This window comes from Haliaeetus albicilla, chromosome 8, assembly GCF_947461875.1.
Source record: "Haliaeetus albicilla chromosome 8, bHalAlb1.1, whole genome shotgun sequence".
Classification (NCBI taxonomy): domain Eukaryota; kingdom Metazoa; phylum Chordata; class Aves; order Accipitriformes; family Accipitridae; genus Haliaeetus; species Haliaeetus albicilla.
The window spans coordinates 24,118,462-24,136,521 of record NC_091490.1 but is presented as its reverse complement, the minus strand read 5'-3'; positions in this window follow the sequence as shown (position 1 = coordinate 24,136,521).

The window sequence follows — 18,060 nt, the reverse complement described above, 5'->3', positions numbered from 1 at the left end:
ACTACCTCAAGAGAGGGTACTTCAAGGACCCAAAGGGGTACCGATGGGCTTTTGGTGTAGCCACTGTAAATGCAGAGAAGATCAAACAGCTATCTACTCTGCCTGGCCTCTCGGAAGATCCCTTCATTGTGGGATTGTTGCAAGTTGAAGAACAGCAGGTGCCAATCGCTACCAGGACGGTGCACTGATGGCAATATCGGGCAAACCGAGACTCCCTGGCTCCCATCCATGAGCTGATTCATCACCTAGAGAGCCAAGGAGTCATCAGCAAGACTCATTCACCTTTTAATAGTCCTATATGGCCAGTGCAAAAGTCTGATGGAGGGTGGAGGTTAACAGTAGATTATCGCGGCCTGAATGAAGTGACACCGCCCCTGAGTGCTGCTGTACCAGACATGTTAGAGCTCCAATATGAACTGGCATCAAAGGCAGCCACATGGTATGCTACAACTGATATTGCCAATGCATTTTTCTCCATTCCTTTGGCAGCAGAGTGCAGGCCACAGTTTGCTTTCACATGGAGAGGTGTCCAATACACCTGGAATCGACTGCCCCAGGGGTGGAAGCACGGTCCTACCATTTGTCACGGATTAATCCAAACAGCACTGGAACAAGGCGATGCCCCTGAACATTTACAATACATAGATGACATCATCGTGTGGGGCAACGAGGAAGAAGAAGTGTTTGAGAAGGGAAAAAGAATAATTCAGATTCTTCTGAAAGCTGGTTTCGCAATAAAGAAAAGCAAGGTCAAGGGACCTGCACAGGAGATTCAGTTCTTGGGAATAAAATGGCAGGATGGACTCCGTCATGTCCCTATGGATGTGGTTAACAAGATAGCAACTATGTCTCCACCAGCTAACAAGAAAGAAACACAAGCTTTCCTAGGCCTTGTGGGGTTCTGGAGAATGCATATTCCAGGTTATAGTCAGCTTGTGAGCCCTCTCTATCGAGTAACACGGAAAAAGAACTATTTTGAATGGGGCCCTGAACAACAGCAAGCCTTTGAGCATATCAGACAGGAAATAGCTCGTGCAGTAGCTCTTGGGCCTGTCCGGACAGGACCAGATGTGCAAAATATACTCTACACTGCAGCTGGGGAGCATGGTCTCACCTGGAGCCTGGGGCAGAAAACACCAGGAGAAACCCGAGGTCGACCATTAGGGTTTTGGAGCCGGGGGTACCGAGGATCAGAAGCCCACTACACCCCGACTGAAAAAGAGATACTAGCAGCATATGAGGGGGTTTGAGCCGCTTCAGAAGTTGTTGGTACAGAAGCATATCTCCTCTTGGCACCACAATTGCCCGTGCTACACTGGATGTTCAAAGGAAACATCCCCTCTACACATCATGCAACCAGCGCTACATGGAGTAAGTGGATAGCATTGATCACGCAACGGGCTCGACTGGGGAAATCTAACTGCCCAGGAATTCTGGAAGAGATCATGGACTGGCCAGAAGGCAGAGATTTTGGAGCATCACCTGAGAAGGTGGCTCATGCCCAAGAGGCACCACCATATAATGAGTTATCAGAAGACAAAAGGTGTTATGCTTTGTTTACTGATGGATCCTGTCGTGTGGTAGGGAACCATCGGAAGTGGAAAGCTGCTGTGTGGAGTCCCACACGCCAAGTCATTGAGGCCACTGAAGGAGAAGGCGAATCAAGTCAGTTTGCAGAAGTGAAAGCCATCCAACTAGCCCTAGACATTGCTGAACGAGAAAAATGGCCGGTACTCTACCTCTATACCGACTCCTGGATGGTGGCTAATGCCCTATGGGGGTGGCTACAGCAGTGGAAGAAGACCAATTGGCAACGCAGGGGTAAACCCATCTGGGCAGCAGCATTGTGGCAGGACATTGCTGCTCATGTAGAACACATAACTCTAAGGGTACGTCATGTAGATGCTCACGTGCCCAAAAGCCGTGCCACTGAAGAACATTGAAATAATGAACAGGTAGACAAGGCTGCCAAAATAGAAATAGCTCAGGCGGACCTGGACTGGGAGTGTAAAGGTGAGCTATTTGTAGCTCGATGGGCCCATGAGACATCGGGACATCTAGGGAGAGATGCAACATATAGGTGGGCTCGTGATCGAGGGGTGGACCTGACCATGGAGGCCATCACACAGGTCACTCATGAATGTGAAACATGTGCTGCAATCAAACGAGCCACCAGAGTAAAGTCTCCCTGGAACAGAGGGCGGTGGCTGAGCTTTCGATATGGCGAGGCCTGGCAAATTGACTACATTGGACCACTGCCGCGAACACGCCAAGGCAAGCGCTACATACTCACCATGGTGGAAGCAACTACTGGTTGGCTAGAAACATATCCTGTAAACCATGCCACTGCCCGAAACGCCATCTTAGGCCTCGAAAGGCAAATTTTATGGCGACACGGTACCCCAGAAAGAATTGAATCAGACAATGGGACTCATTTCCGAAATAACCTCATAAGCTCCTGGGCAAAGAAACATGGCATTGAGTGGGTGTACCACATACCCTATCACCCGCAAGCATCTGGAAAAATTGAGAGATATAATGGACTGTTGAAGACTATGTTGAGAGCACTAGGCAATGGGACATGGAAGCATTGGGATACAAATTTAGCAGAAGCCACTTGGCTAGTTAACACCAGAGGATCTGCTAACCGTCCTGGTCCTGCCCAAACAAAACCCCTACATACTGTGGGAGGAGATAAGGTCCCCGTAGTGCATATGGGGAAGTGGCTGGGGAAGGCAGTGTGGATTGCACCTCCCATGGGAAAAGGCAAACCCATTCGTGGGATTGTCTTTGCTCAGGGACCTGGGTGTACTTGGTGGGTAATGCAGAAGGATGGGGAGACCCAGTGTGTGCCTCAAGGACATTTAACCTTGGGGGAAAAATAATCTGTGATGTGAGTTGTATGTTGTAGGAAGTAATGTAGCAGGAATGACCTGAACTGCAGAGGAGTGAACTTCGCAAGGAACCAGACAAGTGCATCGGTGACCCAAACCAAGCCGGTGTTGGTGCCCAACGATCGAACATACTGCTTCTCCTGTCCTGACCACTCATCTTGACGGATGGGGCCCAAGTCATAACCTGTGTGTGAACATCTGGAAGAGTGGAAGAAGCCCATGGAATATCTATCTCTTAAAGGACAGGGGATAGTAATTAATAAGAATGTATAAATCCGTACGTTGGGTATAAAAGTGGTTTAAGTATGTAGTTTCAGTTGTAAGTGTTGGTAAGAAAGGATTTCAGTAATGAGAATTAAATACAATAGTATGGGTAGAAGATATCTGTATTAAGTTATGTGGAACCTGAGCAGAACGCAAATGGTATGGAATAAGGGGTGGAGATTGTATTGGGTCTGGCCGAGATGGAGTTAATACTCCCCATAGCAGCCCTCATAGCACTGTGCTCTGCATCAGTAGCTAGAAAGGTGTTGATAGCACACCAGTGTTTTGGCTACAGCTGAGCAGTGCTGGCACAGCATCAAGGCTGTCTCTCCAACATTTTTGCCCCTCCCTCAATGGCAGGCTGGGGCAGGGCAAGATCTTGGGAGGGGACATAACCAGGACAGCTGACCTAAACCAACCAAACAGATATTCCATACCATATGACGTCAGCTCAGATATAAAAGCTAAGTTAAGGGAGACGGAAGTGGGGGCATTTTGTCTTCCGGAGCAGCCACTACGCGTACTGAAGCCCTGCTAGACATCGCCTGCTGATGGGAAGTAGAGAATAACATCATTTGTTTTTTCTTTGCTTTCGTGCGCGCAACCTTTGCTATCACTTTATTAAACTGTCCTTACCTCGACCCTTTTGTTATATTTTCTCCCCCCCGGTCCAGCTGAGGAGGGGGAGTGATAGAGCGGCTTTGGTGGGCACCTGGCATCCAACCAGGGTCAACCCACTACACATTACAATAAATAGTAGTGAATCTTGGAGAAAAATATAAAACCAAACTTTTTATCAATGGGCAAACCTACATGTGTTAATTTCAGAAAAGTTACCCTTCATATTATTTATGCAATCATAAATATTGGGGTTTTTTCCCAATATTAAACCATCCAAAAACCACACGCCATCATTCAAAACTCCAGTGTGGTAAACAGCAAGAAATGCTAAACAAAAGTAGGATATATATGGCAAATATTATTAAAATAAACATAAATTTGCAGATAACAAATTTAAAAGAAATCAGATCTTTAAATCTTTAATACAGGTTTTTGAAGTGTTGTTTGAAAGTTATAATTTTTAAAATAGTATTGCTAAAAATTGTTGACTATTCTTTGGTGAAAACTGCCTCTAGTTTTGTGCTTCTGTCAAGTTCTTAATTAGTTGTCAGCAATGGCTTAAGCTTACTTTGTTTACCTTATTTATGCTTGCTAGCACAAACCCAGTTGTCATTACTCCGTCACTCTCAGTTGGAATTAATACCACTCCCACAGCAAGTCATCAGCTTACAGGTGATCTTCTGCTTCTGGTGTTCTTGGAGAGACCATCAGAAAGTACAAATGATAAGTCTCGGAAATCAGAAGGTAAAATAAAAGAACCTCCATGTATTATTATTTTGTTCAACTGCCAGGATTTGCAGATTAGGATCATTGATGCATTTTTCTCTTAACTTATATTGACAAAATTGAACCAAGGAAAAATGAAGACTAACGTGACAAAGAGGGAGGAACAGAGAACCACGTCTACACCGTATCAGAGCATCAATACACAACTAACTGCTAAGCTCTTTCAGTTCAAAGATTTCATCATTTACCTATGAGAAAATGTTGATCATCAGAGATATGCTTGCCAAAAAAAAAAAAAAAGAAAAAAAAAAACCCCACTGTGTAGCCTTTGTCAGATTTGGGAACAAAGCTTTTCAGGTGATGAGAGGACAGAGAGACGTGCCACTGCTTGCTGGAATTACACACTATTTTTTCCTTTGGGTGGTTCATACATCTCTCTGAAGGCCTAGGGAGAAAAGGTGAAAATCTTTTCCCTCTTTGTAAGGAGCTTAATAAAGATAATACCAGCTTCTTTCATGACAATCCACCATCACTGTAGTCCCTGTAATCCTTTAGTCCCTCGCTAGCAACCCTGGACAGGGACAATAAGCAAAAACAAAGTGCCCAATCATCCAGCAGGTGCTGTTAAGACACATTTGCCAAGACATATGTTCGTGTCTAAGCAGTTGGTAGAGGTCTCTAGCTCCTGCGCTAGAAGGCATATACTAGGGTAACCTCTTAAATACCACTTCGCTGAATGTAGTATATCTTCAGACACAGCTTTAAAAAAATCACCTAGAGGTAGAGTTAAACTAGAATTAAACCACTAGGGCTGAGCCTTCACTACAGAGGGAACCACTACTCCAAAAGCTAAGATAAACTCTATCCCTCTTTTCCTTACCCGTGTGTTTCCATTCTGTTCTGTACAGAGACAATAAAACTAAGAGAAACTACACCGACCAAATAATTTTTTTCCTTTTTTTTTATTTTCCCAGTAAACAGAGCTTTGAAGAACATGTCTGTTGATTTTGATTGTATATTTATTAAATCAATAAATAATAACAATATTCAGAAAGCAAAGCTAAATAGACAAAGATGATGCTATAATTCAAGTTTGTTTCTCTGTTCTTTCAATACCCAGCAATTTTACCACCTAACTTTGGAGTGAAATTCTAGAATTATGTTCCATTCCCCACACCTAATAGCAAACCAGCAGTGGGCAATACAATCTCAGATTCAGATTCCTTGAATGCATCTGAAGTAAACAGGATTCATACCCATGATACCTGCAGAATTAAACTAGAACTCCCAATGAAGTAGCCATAGTAGAACTGCTATCCAGTCTATCTTAGGTAAAATGGACCCTATTTGCATCAGATTTTGTCCAGTGCTCTGCGCTCCTCCTGGACTAAAAAAAAACTTCATGTGAAAAAAAGGATGGAAAAATCTCGCATGGGAAGAAACTCGTGTGGGAAACTTCCCTGGAAAAAAATCTTCCATGGGAAAACTTGAGACAAAATGTCCCATGTGGGTAAAAACTCATGTGGGAAAAATCACTCGCAGTAAAAATCTCACGTGGGTACAAACTCACATGGGAAAAACTCACATGTGAGCCTTCATGGGATGGACACGACATGGGGGACAGATGGACACAGTGGGGCAGACAGATGGCGAAGAATGGATGGACAGGGCAGGAAGAGGGAAGACAGACATATGGTGGGCGATGTGCATGCGGATAATCCACAGCAGGTAACTCACATGGGATAACCCATAACAAATAATCCACTCTGGATAACTGAGCCACACGGGATAATCCCCACCAGATAATCCCCAGTGATGCCCTTCAAAATGCTAGCATTTCATCCCAAATTGGGGAATTTTTTCCTTTTCCAAAATATTCAATTTTGGTTTTTTTTCAGTGCTTTTCCACAACATAAAAATTGGTGATTTTTGCTTTTGGTTTTGTGCATGAAAATGTTTTTTTTTTTGCTTTCTGAATGCACAAATCCAGGTGGATTTGACTTTCCCAAGAGCCCCAAATTGTGTTTTCCCCTGCACCAACTATTTTTTTTTTTTCCCTATTGACAACCCAGAATCAGAGGGTTTGGGGTATTTTTGTGCCGTCGTGGCAGCTCCTGCTCTGTGTGTATAGCCCTGCAGGGGAAAGTCCCTGTTTAGAGGGAATTGGCCCCAAATTGGGATGGAAAAGGGGGAAAAGGCAGCTTTTGAAAGATAGTTAGTGGGTGGGGTCGAGTTTTTAAAGCCTTTCTATAAATAGGGTTTCTTTGCATTTTAAAAACCTTATATATCATAGACATTTACACTTATGTATCTATTTACATATATATATTTTTAGGGAATATGTACATTTTATCTATATTATTTATTTCCACTTATCTATTTAGGCATATAGATGTTTACATATATACCTATTTACACTTATATATAATATCTGTTTAGACCTACCTCTACACTTCTATATATTTACACTTATATAATCTCAATTGATATTCTATGTATCTATAGACTTATGTATTTTGACACAAGTATCATTTTAGACTTCTCTATTTACACATATATATTTACAATTATATCTATTTAGACTTAGATATCTATTTAGTATTATATATAATCTCTATTTAGATTGCATATAGTAATGTCATATAAGAATCTAATATGTAATATTAGATTACAGATAGTAAGTGTAGATAGCTCTACCTATTCAGATTTTTTCTATTTTAAATTCCTTCATATATAAAATATATCTTTTTTTTTTTTCATTTTAAAGTCCTTTATTTTTTAATTTATATATACACAGGTTATGGGCCCATTACAAGAATTTACTGTCAATGCTGAGATGATGGATGTGGAAGAAACCTGGCTTCAAGATTTAAGGATGCAGGGAAGAAGTCCCAGTCTATGAAAATGCTACAGGCTGTACTGACAGCACACACAAAAAAATAATCTGAAAATGTAAAAAATTATATAAGTATGCATCAGTGACACAGTGCTAAGCATCAAGCGGAATTTTAAATATATGATTTCTCCCCAACTTAATAAAACTATGCACTCTTTTTTTGATTACTGCATATATAATTTCTTGAAAACAGCTATAAATACCTTCCGCCCCTCCCCAAACAAACCCTCACATTAACTGATTTTTTGGCTTATCCTATCCAGTATGCTTATAAAAAAAGCAAATACCATATATTTATATTAAAATTATAAAAATAATAACTGAAAAATGCAAGCTGAATTTAAGATTACTATGCTTTGACAAAGTATTCATCCAGATAGTAAGAAAAATGTCTTATTATCATGTGGCAGAGTAGGATTTGTCTTTAACTTTGTTTTCTTGCTTTTAAGTGCTTATGCTTATGTGACAGATAAGTGTACTGTTCCACTTAGCAACTTTAACTGTCTTTTTTAATTTTTATTTTTATTGATACTAGGTTCCTTTCAAAGGAAATAGAAAAGATATTAAAAGTTTGAATTTTGCAGAAGTACTTTAAAAGTTTAATTTCAAGGATGTAATCGGATACAAAAATGAAACCAAATAATGCACTGTTCCTTTACATCTTTATCTTTAATTCACAAAAATATTTTTATAAAGGAATTTTAAGAACTGTAATAATAATCCACCTCTAATGATGGATATAACTTCACGATAAAAGAAGTTAACATTTGTTAAATTTAACAGTAAAATATGCCAACCCCAAAACCAACACACATACCTCCAGTAATATGTTATCAGCTGCATGAATAAATAGCAACTGAAGACAGTTTTGTTGAGGAAGCAAAAAAAAAAAAAAAAAGTGAAAAAAATAAAGTGAAGGAAGTAAGTAGAAGTCCTGCGAGTATAACATTATCAAATAGATACTTTTCCAATTAATTTTGGGGGGTTATTCTGTCAGAAAGACTTTTGTATAAATCCTAATTACCCGATCCAATGTCCTTTAATTTTTATAACAATGATAGCTCATGAGACCTAGTATATACCAACTAGATCTCTCAGTAGAAATGACCTGTGGGATTTTTTTGCTTTCCTTTATTGAAATGACAGACACTACTTTGTCCTTCACTAACTACTCCCTTGGCCATAAAAAAAAGATCTCCTTGGATTTTAATGAGGTTAAAAGAGGTACAAATTATACCAAACAGACATATGAAATACTGTTTCTGAAAATAAACTATATGTTAGATCATTTAAAGCTCATAATTTTAGAGGAATTTTAAAAATGTTGTTAATTAAAAAATTCTATGTGATAAAGAAGTCAACCCTCTGCCTTTCTAGTTTTATCAAATCCTGTATAATCAAAATACCCTCTTCTAATCATAGAATCGTTTAGGCTGGAAAAGACCTTTAAGATCATCAAGTCCAACTGTAAACCTAACACTACCAAGTCCACCACTAAACCATGTCCCTAAGTGCCACATCTGCATGTCTTTTAAATACCTCCAGGGATGGTCACTCCACCACTTCCCTGGGCAGCTTATTCCAATGCTTGACAACCTTTTCAGGGAAGAAATTCCTAATAACCAATCTAAAACTGATAAATAAAAATGGGGAGACATTTCATGCCACTCCTTCCAAAGTGATCTTTGCAGATCAACATTATCCTCCATGCCCCCTTTTCCATTCATAAAATTGCCAAGACTGCCATGGGCTTTAGACTGCCTAGGAAGTTTTCTTTAACACCGGTTACCTTAGTGACATTTTCTATAGAAGTAGACGCATAACTGTAGCAAACCATATGCAGGCATTTTAATCTTGCACAACTTTAACATCATATTCTAGCAAGCAATGGTCGGGGTTCTTGATTACAAAATTAGAAACAAAATTGCGTAAGAAAAATATCTGTAAAGTAAAACTGGAGCATACAGGAAATCAAATTCTTGTCCTTGCCATCATTCAGAAACTTCCCAGGGCATTTATCAGCCATAACACTCCAGGGAGCAACTTAAGAGTATTCTGCCTGTTGAGGGGATCCACTTCTGTTCCTTTTCTTGAGGTTTTCTTCTGTTCTTCAATGCAAAAAAAGCCACCAAAGATGCTTCAAGGATGTCTTAATTTCCTTATTAATTAAAGTGTCCTGTAATATTTTGTATAGCCTTTATTTATCCCGTTTGTCTACTTAAGAATACTAATGAAGTACCCTTTAGTTTAAAAATTACTTCTCCTCTGAAGAGGTGTCCTTAGAGAGCAGATTCTTGCACTTATGTTTGCCTTTGAACAGCTCTTCCCTATCATTTTCACTGCATCAAAAGAAGTGTGACCAGCAGGTTGAGGGAGGGGATTCTCCCTCTCTACTCCCCTTTTGTGAGACCTCACCTGGAGTATCATGTTCAGCTCTGGGGTCCCCAACATAAGAAGGACATGGACCTGTTGGAGCAAGTCCAGAGGAGGACCACAAAGATGATGAGGGGGCTGGAGCATCTCCCCTACGAGGACAGGCTGAGAGAATTGGGGTTGTTCAGCCTGGAGAAGAGAAGGCTCTGGGGAGACCTTATAGCAGCCTTCCCAGTACCTAAAGGGGGCCTACAGGAAATATGGGGAGGGACTTTTTACAAGGGTATGTAGTGATAGGACAAGGGGTAATGGCTTTAAACTGAAAGAGGGTAGATTTAGATTAGATGAAAGCAAGTTCTTCACTGTGAGGGTGGTGAGGCATTGGAACAGGTTGCCCAGAGAAGGTGAATGCCCCATCCCTGAGAGTGTTCAAGGCCAGGTTGGATGGGGCTTTGGGCAACGTGGTCTAGTGGAAGAAGGTATCCCTGCCCATGGCAGGGGGGCTGGAACTAGATGATCTTTAAGGTCCCTTCCATCCCACACCATTCTGTGATACCATATTAAAAATTTGCAGAATCTGGAAAAGGGGCATTGTTGTCTGTCCTTGGCTAGGAAAATCAAACTGCTCCCTGCTTCATGAAATGGTGTCTTAAAACATATTGTTTATTCTCTCCTCACCTTGCATTAAATTAGTCAATAACTTCAGTGTAAAATGAATAAATGCAATATATGCAATAAAATGAGGATAGTGCTATTGCTTATACACTTTGAGCACATGTAATGGCTGTGAAATATGAAGATCTAGGCCTTTTTAATTTAATTTACAGGACATAATTAAATTTATGCTATAGAAACTCAACTTGGCTTCTGCAGAATTACTGAAATCACTGCTGCTCTGGGATTGGAAGAGAGATTAGTGATATCCATTTGTTCTTAGTTGTACGTTATTTTTATTCATTAAAATTCCCCAAGGAAACAACATAAGACCAGATGATAGATAAGATTTCTCATCTCTCCCTTATGCTGTTGGACAGTCAGAGTGTCTAATATTGGTGTCACATCCATCATTCGGTTCCATGTTCTGAGAACTGCAAAGGATGGAGTCAGCACTGCTAAGCCATATCCCAGTTTCACTCCATATACTGACCTCTGCAATATCTCTGCTGTCTCTGGCAGCAAGGAGAGCCAAAGTATTCTCTACCACACACAATGTTAGTGTGGGAGATCAAAGGGTGAACACCCTGTTTTACAAGGCGCTCATATTCTAGGTAAAATCGTTGCATTTTAAGAAGAGAGGTATTATTCCAGATTTAGGTAGTCAGTAAAACATTCAACCAAGGCTATTGATGTCCCAGGAAGTTGAAACTGCTCAGCATACCACAAGAGTTTCTCTAGTTTTTCTGTCTAAGAAATACTTATCGCTGACCATTACCTCAGTAGTAAAAGTTTGTCAGAGCACATTTGACAAGAACAACTGAAAATCATGCAATAAAAAAAGCGGTGATTTATATAACCCATGGTAAGGAATGATTCCTGAAGAGCCTGTACTCAAGACAGATTGCTAATTAAGATAAAAAAGCTATTTTCCACTGAATGCTCACAGCATCTATTATCATATCTTCAACAGCAGTTTTAAAACTTAATTTAACATTGAATTCGACCCTCTTCTTGTAAAAGCACAGAGTAATCCACATCACTAGTCTTAACTTTGAAATATCTACAGCAGAAGAACCCTACAGAAGAACTCATTCCAGTCTACCAGGGAATTTTGATATGGACAGAAAGAGGAGCAGGAGTCAGTCTGTATTTTATATAATTTTGAAAGTTTTCCAAATTGTCATGTTAAGTGTGAAACCTTGAAAGCCATTATAGCTCAGAAGCATTTCTGCCTTAAAATACAGATAACAGTTACATAAAAGCAGCAGCCAAACCCTCTCTGCCTAATTGATACAAGCCAAAGTTTACTGGCTGACCAGTTTGAACCACTTAAGATCAAACGTTCCATGAAAATCAGAAACATGATGGTACTCACAAAGGGTATTTCAAAATGGAGGAACCACACTGCTCAACATGGAGCAATGAGACTACTCACAAGAGACAGGTGTACGACACTTCAGCATCACTGCATTCACATTAGAACTATAAGAGTAGAAAAAGCTAAGCAATTTCATGAGGAAGAAAGCACATGCCAAACAAACAGGTGCTTGATCAGGAGTCACAAACTTGGATTCCAGCTGATCCCAACTGCTGTTACAGCTATTTTGTTTCTGGATTTATTCTTCCATTCCACCATCTACTTCTCATTTCTTCTATTTTAATTTTTAGCCAATCATAGCAGGATGTATTATCCTGACTCTGAGTTTTTGTGGAACCCAGGACAGGGACCAGATCTTGGCTGGAGTTTGAGTTCCTATAACTACTGCAATACAAACATCAAATTGCCAGAAACCTGCTCAGAAGTTTAATATCTTATTTAGTTAATCAATTTTAACTGCATTTCAAGTACCCAGGCCTTGGGCTCATTACTAGTCTTAGATATGGAAACAAATATTTGTTAATTCCAGTTTTTTTCTGTACATGGAAGTATCTAGAAGAATATGAAAAATACTTTTAATTGTCCAGAAAGCCTTCTATTTTGGGAACTGATTTCCAATGCATACAGTTAGTCTTCACCAAGACACGCATAACTGTAGTTGGTTATGTACATGTAACAACATTCAAATGATAAATAATAAAGTGGCTTGTTTTACTAGCTAAACAGATTAAAGTTTTGGGACTGTGAAGAACAGTTTATCAGGTACCCACAAGTGGCCTGGACTTCAATATAATGGAACAAGGGACGGATAGGCAGCAATGACAACTGTGTAAGCTGAATGCTAGTTCAGGGTTCTGATTTCTTGATCTGTTGTACTCTGAAGCTGCTTTACTGAACATATGGCTTACCTAATTGAGGGTTTGGACCAGTACCAAAATTACAAAATGCGTATGCACATTGAAAATGATAAAACTATATATATATTTTACAGGAAACTAAAAATAGAGGATGACACTCATGGGTCATAAAAAGAAAAGAAAGAATTAATTCCTAAGGAAAAGAGAAGGAATTAATTAAAATCATGAGTTTACAATCAGAAAAAACAAAACCAAAATCCCAGCAAGTCTTACATGCTCTGATTCACATCCAAACAACTACAAACTCAGCTGTGAAGAAAATATGTTGAATTTGCCTTCTCTTTCTGGCACTCTTCCCTTGTAAAGAAGATGCACATCTAAGCAGTTACAAAAGTGACTATACAGCATTCTTTATGAAGCATGTAAAAACCAATGAAATGTACATATTAGCCTTGTCGTTGCAACCTGCATGTGACTCACGCTGGAAGAACTGCATTGCAGTATTCAAATACTTGGTGCAGCCTAAGGAAGAAAACCACAGTACGTGCAGTGTCTGTAACCCCTTGGAGTGCACAGCTCTATCAGGTGCAGGACATGCCCCTGTAGAGCCACAATAAATAGAGGTCCTTGTGATGTGGAAATACATTATGGGTTTGGAACCATATACAATGCATTATCACAGCTTCACAAACACTGGTATTTGTGGTTCAAATATGAGTGAGGTGGACTGAAAAATGGCTGAACTGCTGGGCTCAAACTGTTGTGATCAGTGGCATGAAGTCCAGCTGTAGGTCAGTCACAAGTGGTGGACACCGGGGTTGCTACTGGATCCAGTACGGTCTAATATCTTCATTAATGGCCCACACAACAGGACAGAGTGCACCTTCAGCAAGTTTGTAGAGGATGTAAAATTGGGAGGAGTGGTTGATACACCGGGTGGTTGTGCTGCCATTCAGAGGGACCTTAACAATCCAGAGAAAGGGGCAAACAGGAACTGACAAAGGCCCACAAAGAGAAATGCAAAGTCTAGCACCTGGAGAGGAATAACCCTGTGCACCAGTCCATGCTGGGGATAACCAGTTGCAAGCAGCTTGGCAGAAAAAGCCCTGAGGGTCCTGGTGGACAACACGCTGAATGTCCATCAGCAGCATGCCCTAGCAGAAAAGCCAACAGCCAGCCGGGTTGCATTGGGAAGAGTGTTGCCGCTTGCTGAGCTGGAATACTAAAAAAAGAAGTAAAAAAATGGGCTTACCAAAAAAATTTTGTTTGCTGATATTTATTATTCTTCATTATTATTTGTTTGGAAAGTGGAGGGCAGGGGGGGAATCTAATAAAGAACTTTACTTAAACAGAATCAGACTGGAAACAGCTTAGAATCAACCATTACTTCATGTTTCCTGACAGATATTGATTATAAACATGATAGATGTTTAACTAAGCCTGTTCTGAAGCATCTCTAGTGCTGATAACAATCTTGAATTGATATGAAATTTTTTTACTAAAAAGAAAGTTTCATTTTTCAGGTTATTCAACCCATTTTTTAACCATTAAATTAAGTCAATGACAAACAGAAAATCTTTTCACAAATAGAAGTCAAAATGTTTTGGCTTTCTCCCTTTCTGGGTTTTGTTGTGTTTGTTTACTTGTTTTGGTGGGTTTGTTTTTCTTGCAGAAGTTTTTTAGTTCATTTTTCTTTGGGTTTTTTTGCTAAAACTTTCAATGCATTATTGAAAACTGTGATAATTCATGAAACTTCTAAAGTTTTTTTTTACCTGCAATACATAACTAGCTCTTTTTTCTAATCAGATTAGATGAAAAAATCAGATTGCTGAGTTTAAAATATCACTTTTCACATTGAGTAAATCCGCATCCTATAGGCAGACAAACCTAATAAGGATTTGTATTCTATACAATCTTTTTTCTCATTTAGAACAGCTATACAGAAATTAATACAGCAGCATGTCATTAAATATTACTGTTTTTTTTTCCTATCACTGCATTTTTGTCTGGTTGAGGAGTGTAAAGCTCTTTCTGTTGGAGAGGGATATTAATCATTCCTTAAAATATGGTGACAGATGGCAACATCACATATATGTGAGAGAAGAATCATATCCAAGTACATAGAAATACAATATCACACTGCAGTAAACAATTATTCTTCATGCCTTTTTTTTTTTCTTTTGAAAGCTTAATAAAGTACTAGCTAGTAGCTAGAGCTAGCACTAGAAAATGCTGTCAGCAAATGCGTGGGAGTCAAGGTTAGGAAATTACCTAGGAAGCTTTACATTGAGAGATAAAAGTTCTTGATATCCTATAGCTGTTTCTCTAATGCATTTTGTTATAGGTAATGTGAAAGTTCTTATGAACCTGACAGATTTATTTGAGAAATGTTCTAAATATTTACAACCAGGATTATGTTTAACATCTCAGAGGTAGATTAGATAACCCTTACAACACAGAAATTTCTTTTCCCACTAGCCCTACTCATGCTGAGAGACCTGCTTAAGTTATTACATGATTAACGTTATAGTAAAGTCAGGCACCTTTTTTAGCATTTTCAAGTCACATAAACTATGATTTTGCCTAGTACTAATATAATAGGATAAAAATAAAGATTTGAACATGAAGGAACTAGATCAGGATATTCTAGTAAATAAAAAACACAGTAGAATTTCACAGAGAAACATTAAATTCTTAGGACAGCATCCAAAGAAATACACGTTTTTCTAACACTGAACCTGAGGTATTTCTGAAAAGATGATTGTCCACTCCTTCTTTAAAAACTTACTTTGAATTATGTTGTCATCTTAAATAAGGGTTTGAAATTAAATTTCCCTAAATAATATCGCACAGAACAAGTTACTTGCGTGAATGATGAACAGTAACAGAAAAGCTTTTTATTAAACCACATTTTGATCAAGACATCAAAGCTTAAAAAACGTTCTGTTTCTTCCAAAGTACACACTAGTCTCTGTACTACCTTCCTCTGCCCTTTTTGAATTGTTATGGTGCAGTCACCCAGTTACGCATCTGTGACATTGTGTACCACTGAGACATACAATAGCATTTTTAAGAAGCAGTACTGGACATACAAGAAAAGAACATGTGAGTTTATTTTTCTAATACTCCACAAACTATTAAAACTGAAACAAAATTTAAACAAAACCTCAAGAACTAAACAGACATTTCTTGACAAACTGACACCACTCTGTTGTGGTCTGGCTTAACACTTTACACAAAACACAATCCATACAATGGGAAACTAAACTGAATCATACCTTAATACAAGTATAACAGCAGCAGTATTAAACCCATCAATGTATACTATAAATCAGAACAGTGCAGAAAATATTGTGGAGCTCCTAGACAGAGACATATTTTAGAAAACTGATTTTTTTAATTTAAAAATGAAAAATTCAGGACAATTCCACTCATCAAAACCTTCCAAAGAGGGTTGTCTTGGTTTTTTTCCAAATCTTGCATTCATTAAAAATTTGAAACTTAATATACTGCTACAAACCAAAATTATCATGGTCATTGATCCTGACAATAAAAATCAGTAACCAAATCCTTAGTATAAGCAAGGCCTCTTATGTGCTCAAGAAGTGTGGATGCCAGCTGCTAAATTTCCAGCAGAAAATTTCATGTGGCAAACCTCACCTTCTTAGTGTGGTGCTTCAGCACGAATAATTGTTTCAAGTGCTCCAATCTACCTTTGCATCTGAAAGTAGTGAAAAGAAAGAGGAAGAATGCATGTGAAGGGTGGGTCAGAAGAGAATACGTATTTCATTAGTTTTACAAGAGCTTAGTCACATTGTAATTTTTCAGGAGAAAAAGTATATAATGGTACAGCTGTAATGCTGTAGTTTTGGAAATGGTTGGAAACAAGTCACAGCCTGATTCTATCAAGTGTGTTCACACTAAGTGCAAACATTTCAAATTTCTCTCATGAGTACAAAAAAACCCCACTGAACAGAAAAGATACAAAATTGTATGGGTTTATTTAAACCCAGTTTCTCACTACAATATTGAATTAGAAACTGCAACAAAATCATAAGAACAAAGGAAATGAAACTGATGTATTTATCAGAATATTAATATCGCCCTTAATGAATACTGAAGAGGCAGCTGTCAGCTTAGATTTCAGTATAGTATCACTATCCATAGTCCTATTTGCAAGTATGTAGGATACTAGTACTAAAATTCTTGGCATTTCAAAGCCAACAATTAAAAATTATCTAGTTGGACTATATGACACAGTTTTGGAAAAAATAACAGTAAACATTTTCAGGAAATATTTTGTATTATCATAAGAAAATGTTTTACTAATTTCAGGAAGGTCTGTGTTCTTTTTCAATTGCTGTTATTTCAATGAGAATTAACTACTTACAAAATTTCCAGTGAGCACCTAAAAATTATATATTTGACAATCTAAGCCTACTGATACAAAAATTGGAAATGTAACAGCTTGCAGAACAGACATTCACTCAAATGAGAATGCCCTAATTTTAACATAAAGTTAAGAGTAGATGGTTCACCCTGCTGAATTATGTAATCAATTTCAAATACTCAATATCAAAGCAAGGGGGAGAAAAAAATTCAACAAACAAGGTATTAATAAAGGGTTACAGACCCTTTCACTTTTTGGTAAAAGTTAAAATTTAACTCATTGCATCTTAACAAATTGACAATAGCTAACATGACATAAAATTTGGGGTTGTCAAAAAGCTATAGGAAAAATATGCTCTCTGGTTTAATCACTTGTAAAAAAAGTCTAGAATAGATAAAGTTGTGACTGCATATAAACCTTTTTTCCTTCGTATCAAGATGGAACCCTTGCTCATTTCATATTTCATGTCACTGAGGTATTGTAGAACATCTTTGTGAGTCAAATCTCAAAGTCTCAGCTCTTACATGCACCATGCTTCCCTATCTCAGGGTTGATCATACTAGGTCAAGCTGAAACAGGGAGGAAAAGCACTGAAAGAAGCTTTATAAAAAAATGGTACTGAATAACAAAGGAGCAGGAGTGTTTCAAGAGCTGTCAGTTCAGAATCATTGATGAGCACTAAATTAATTTTAAAAAGACTACTACATGTGTTGACAGACAGGCTGGATCAGTGGGCTGAGGCCAACTGTATGAAGTTCAACAAGGCCAAGTGTTGGGTCCTGTACTTGGGTCACAACCACCCGGTGCATAACTACAGGCTTGGGGAAGAGTGGCTGGAAAGCTGCGTGGCAGACAAAGACCTGGGGGTGCTGGTCAACAACCGGCTGAATATGAGCCAGCAGTGTGCCCAGGTGGCCAAGCAAGCCAACAGCATCCTGGCCTCTATATGAAATAGTGTGGCCAGCAGGAGCAGGGAAGCGATCGTCCCCCTGTACACGGCACTG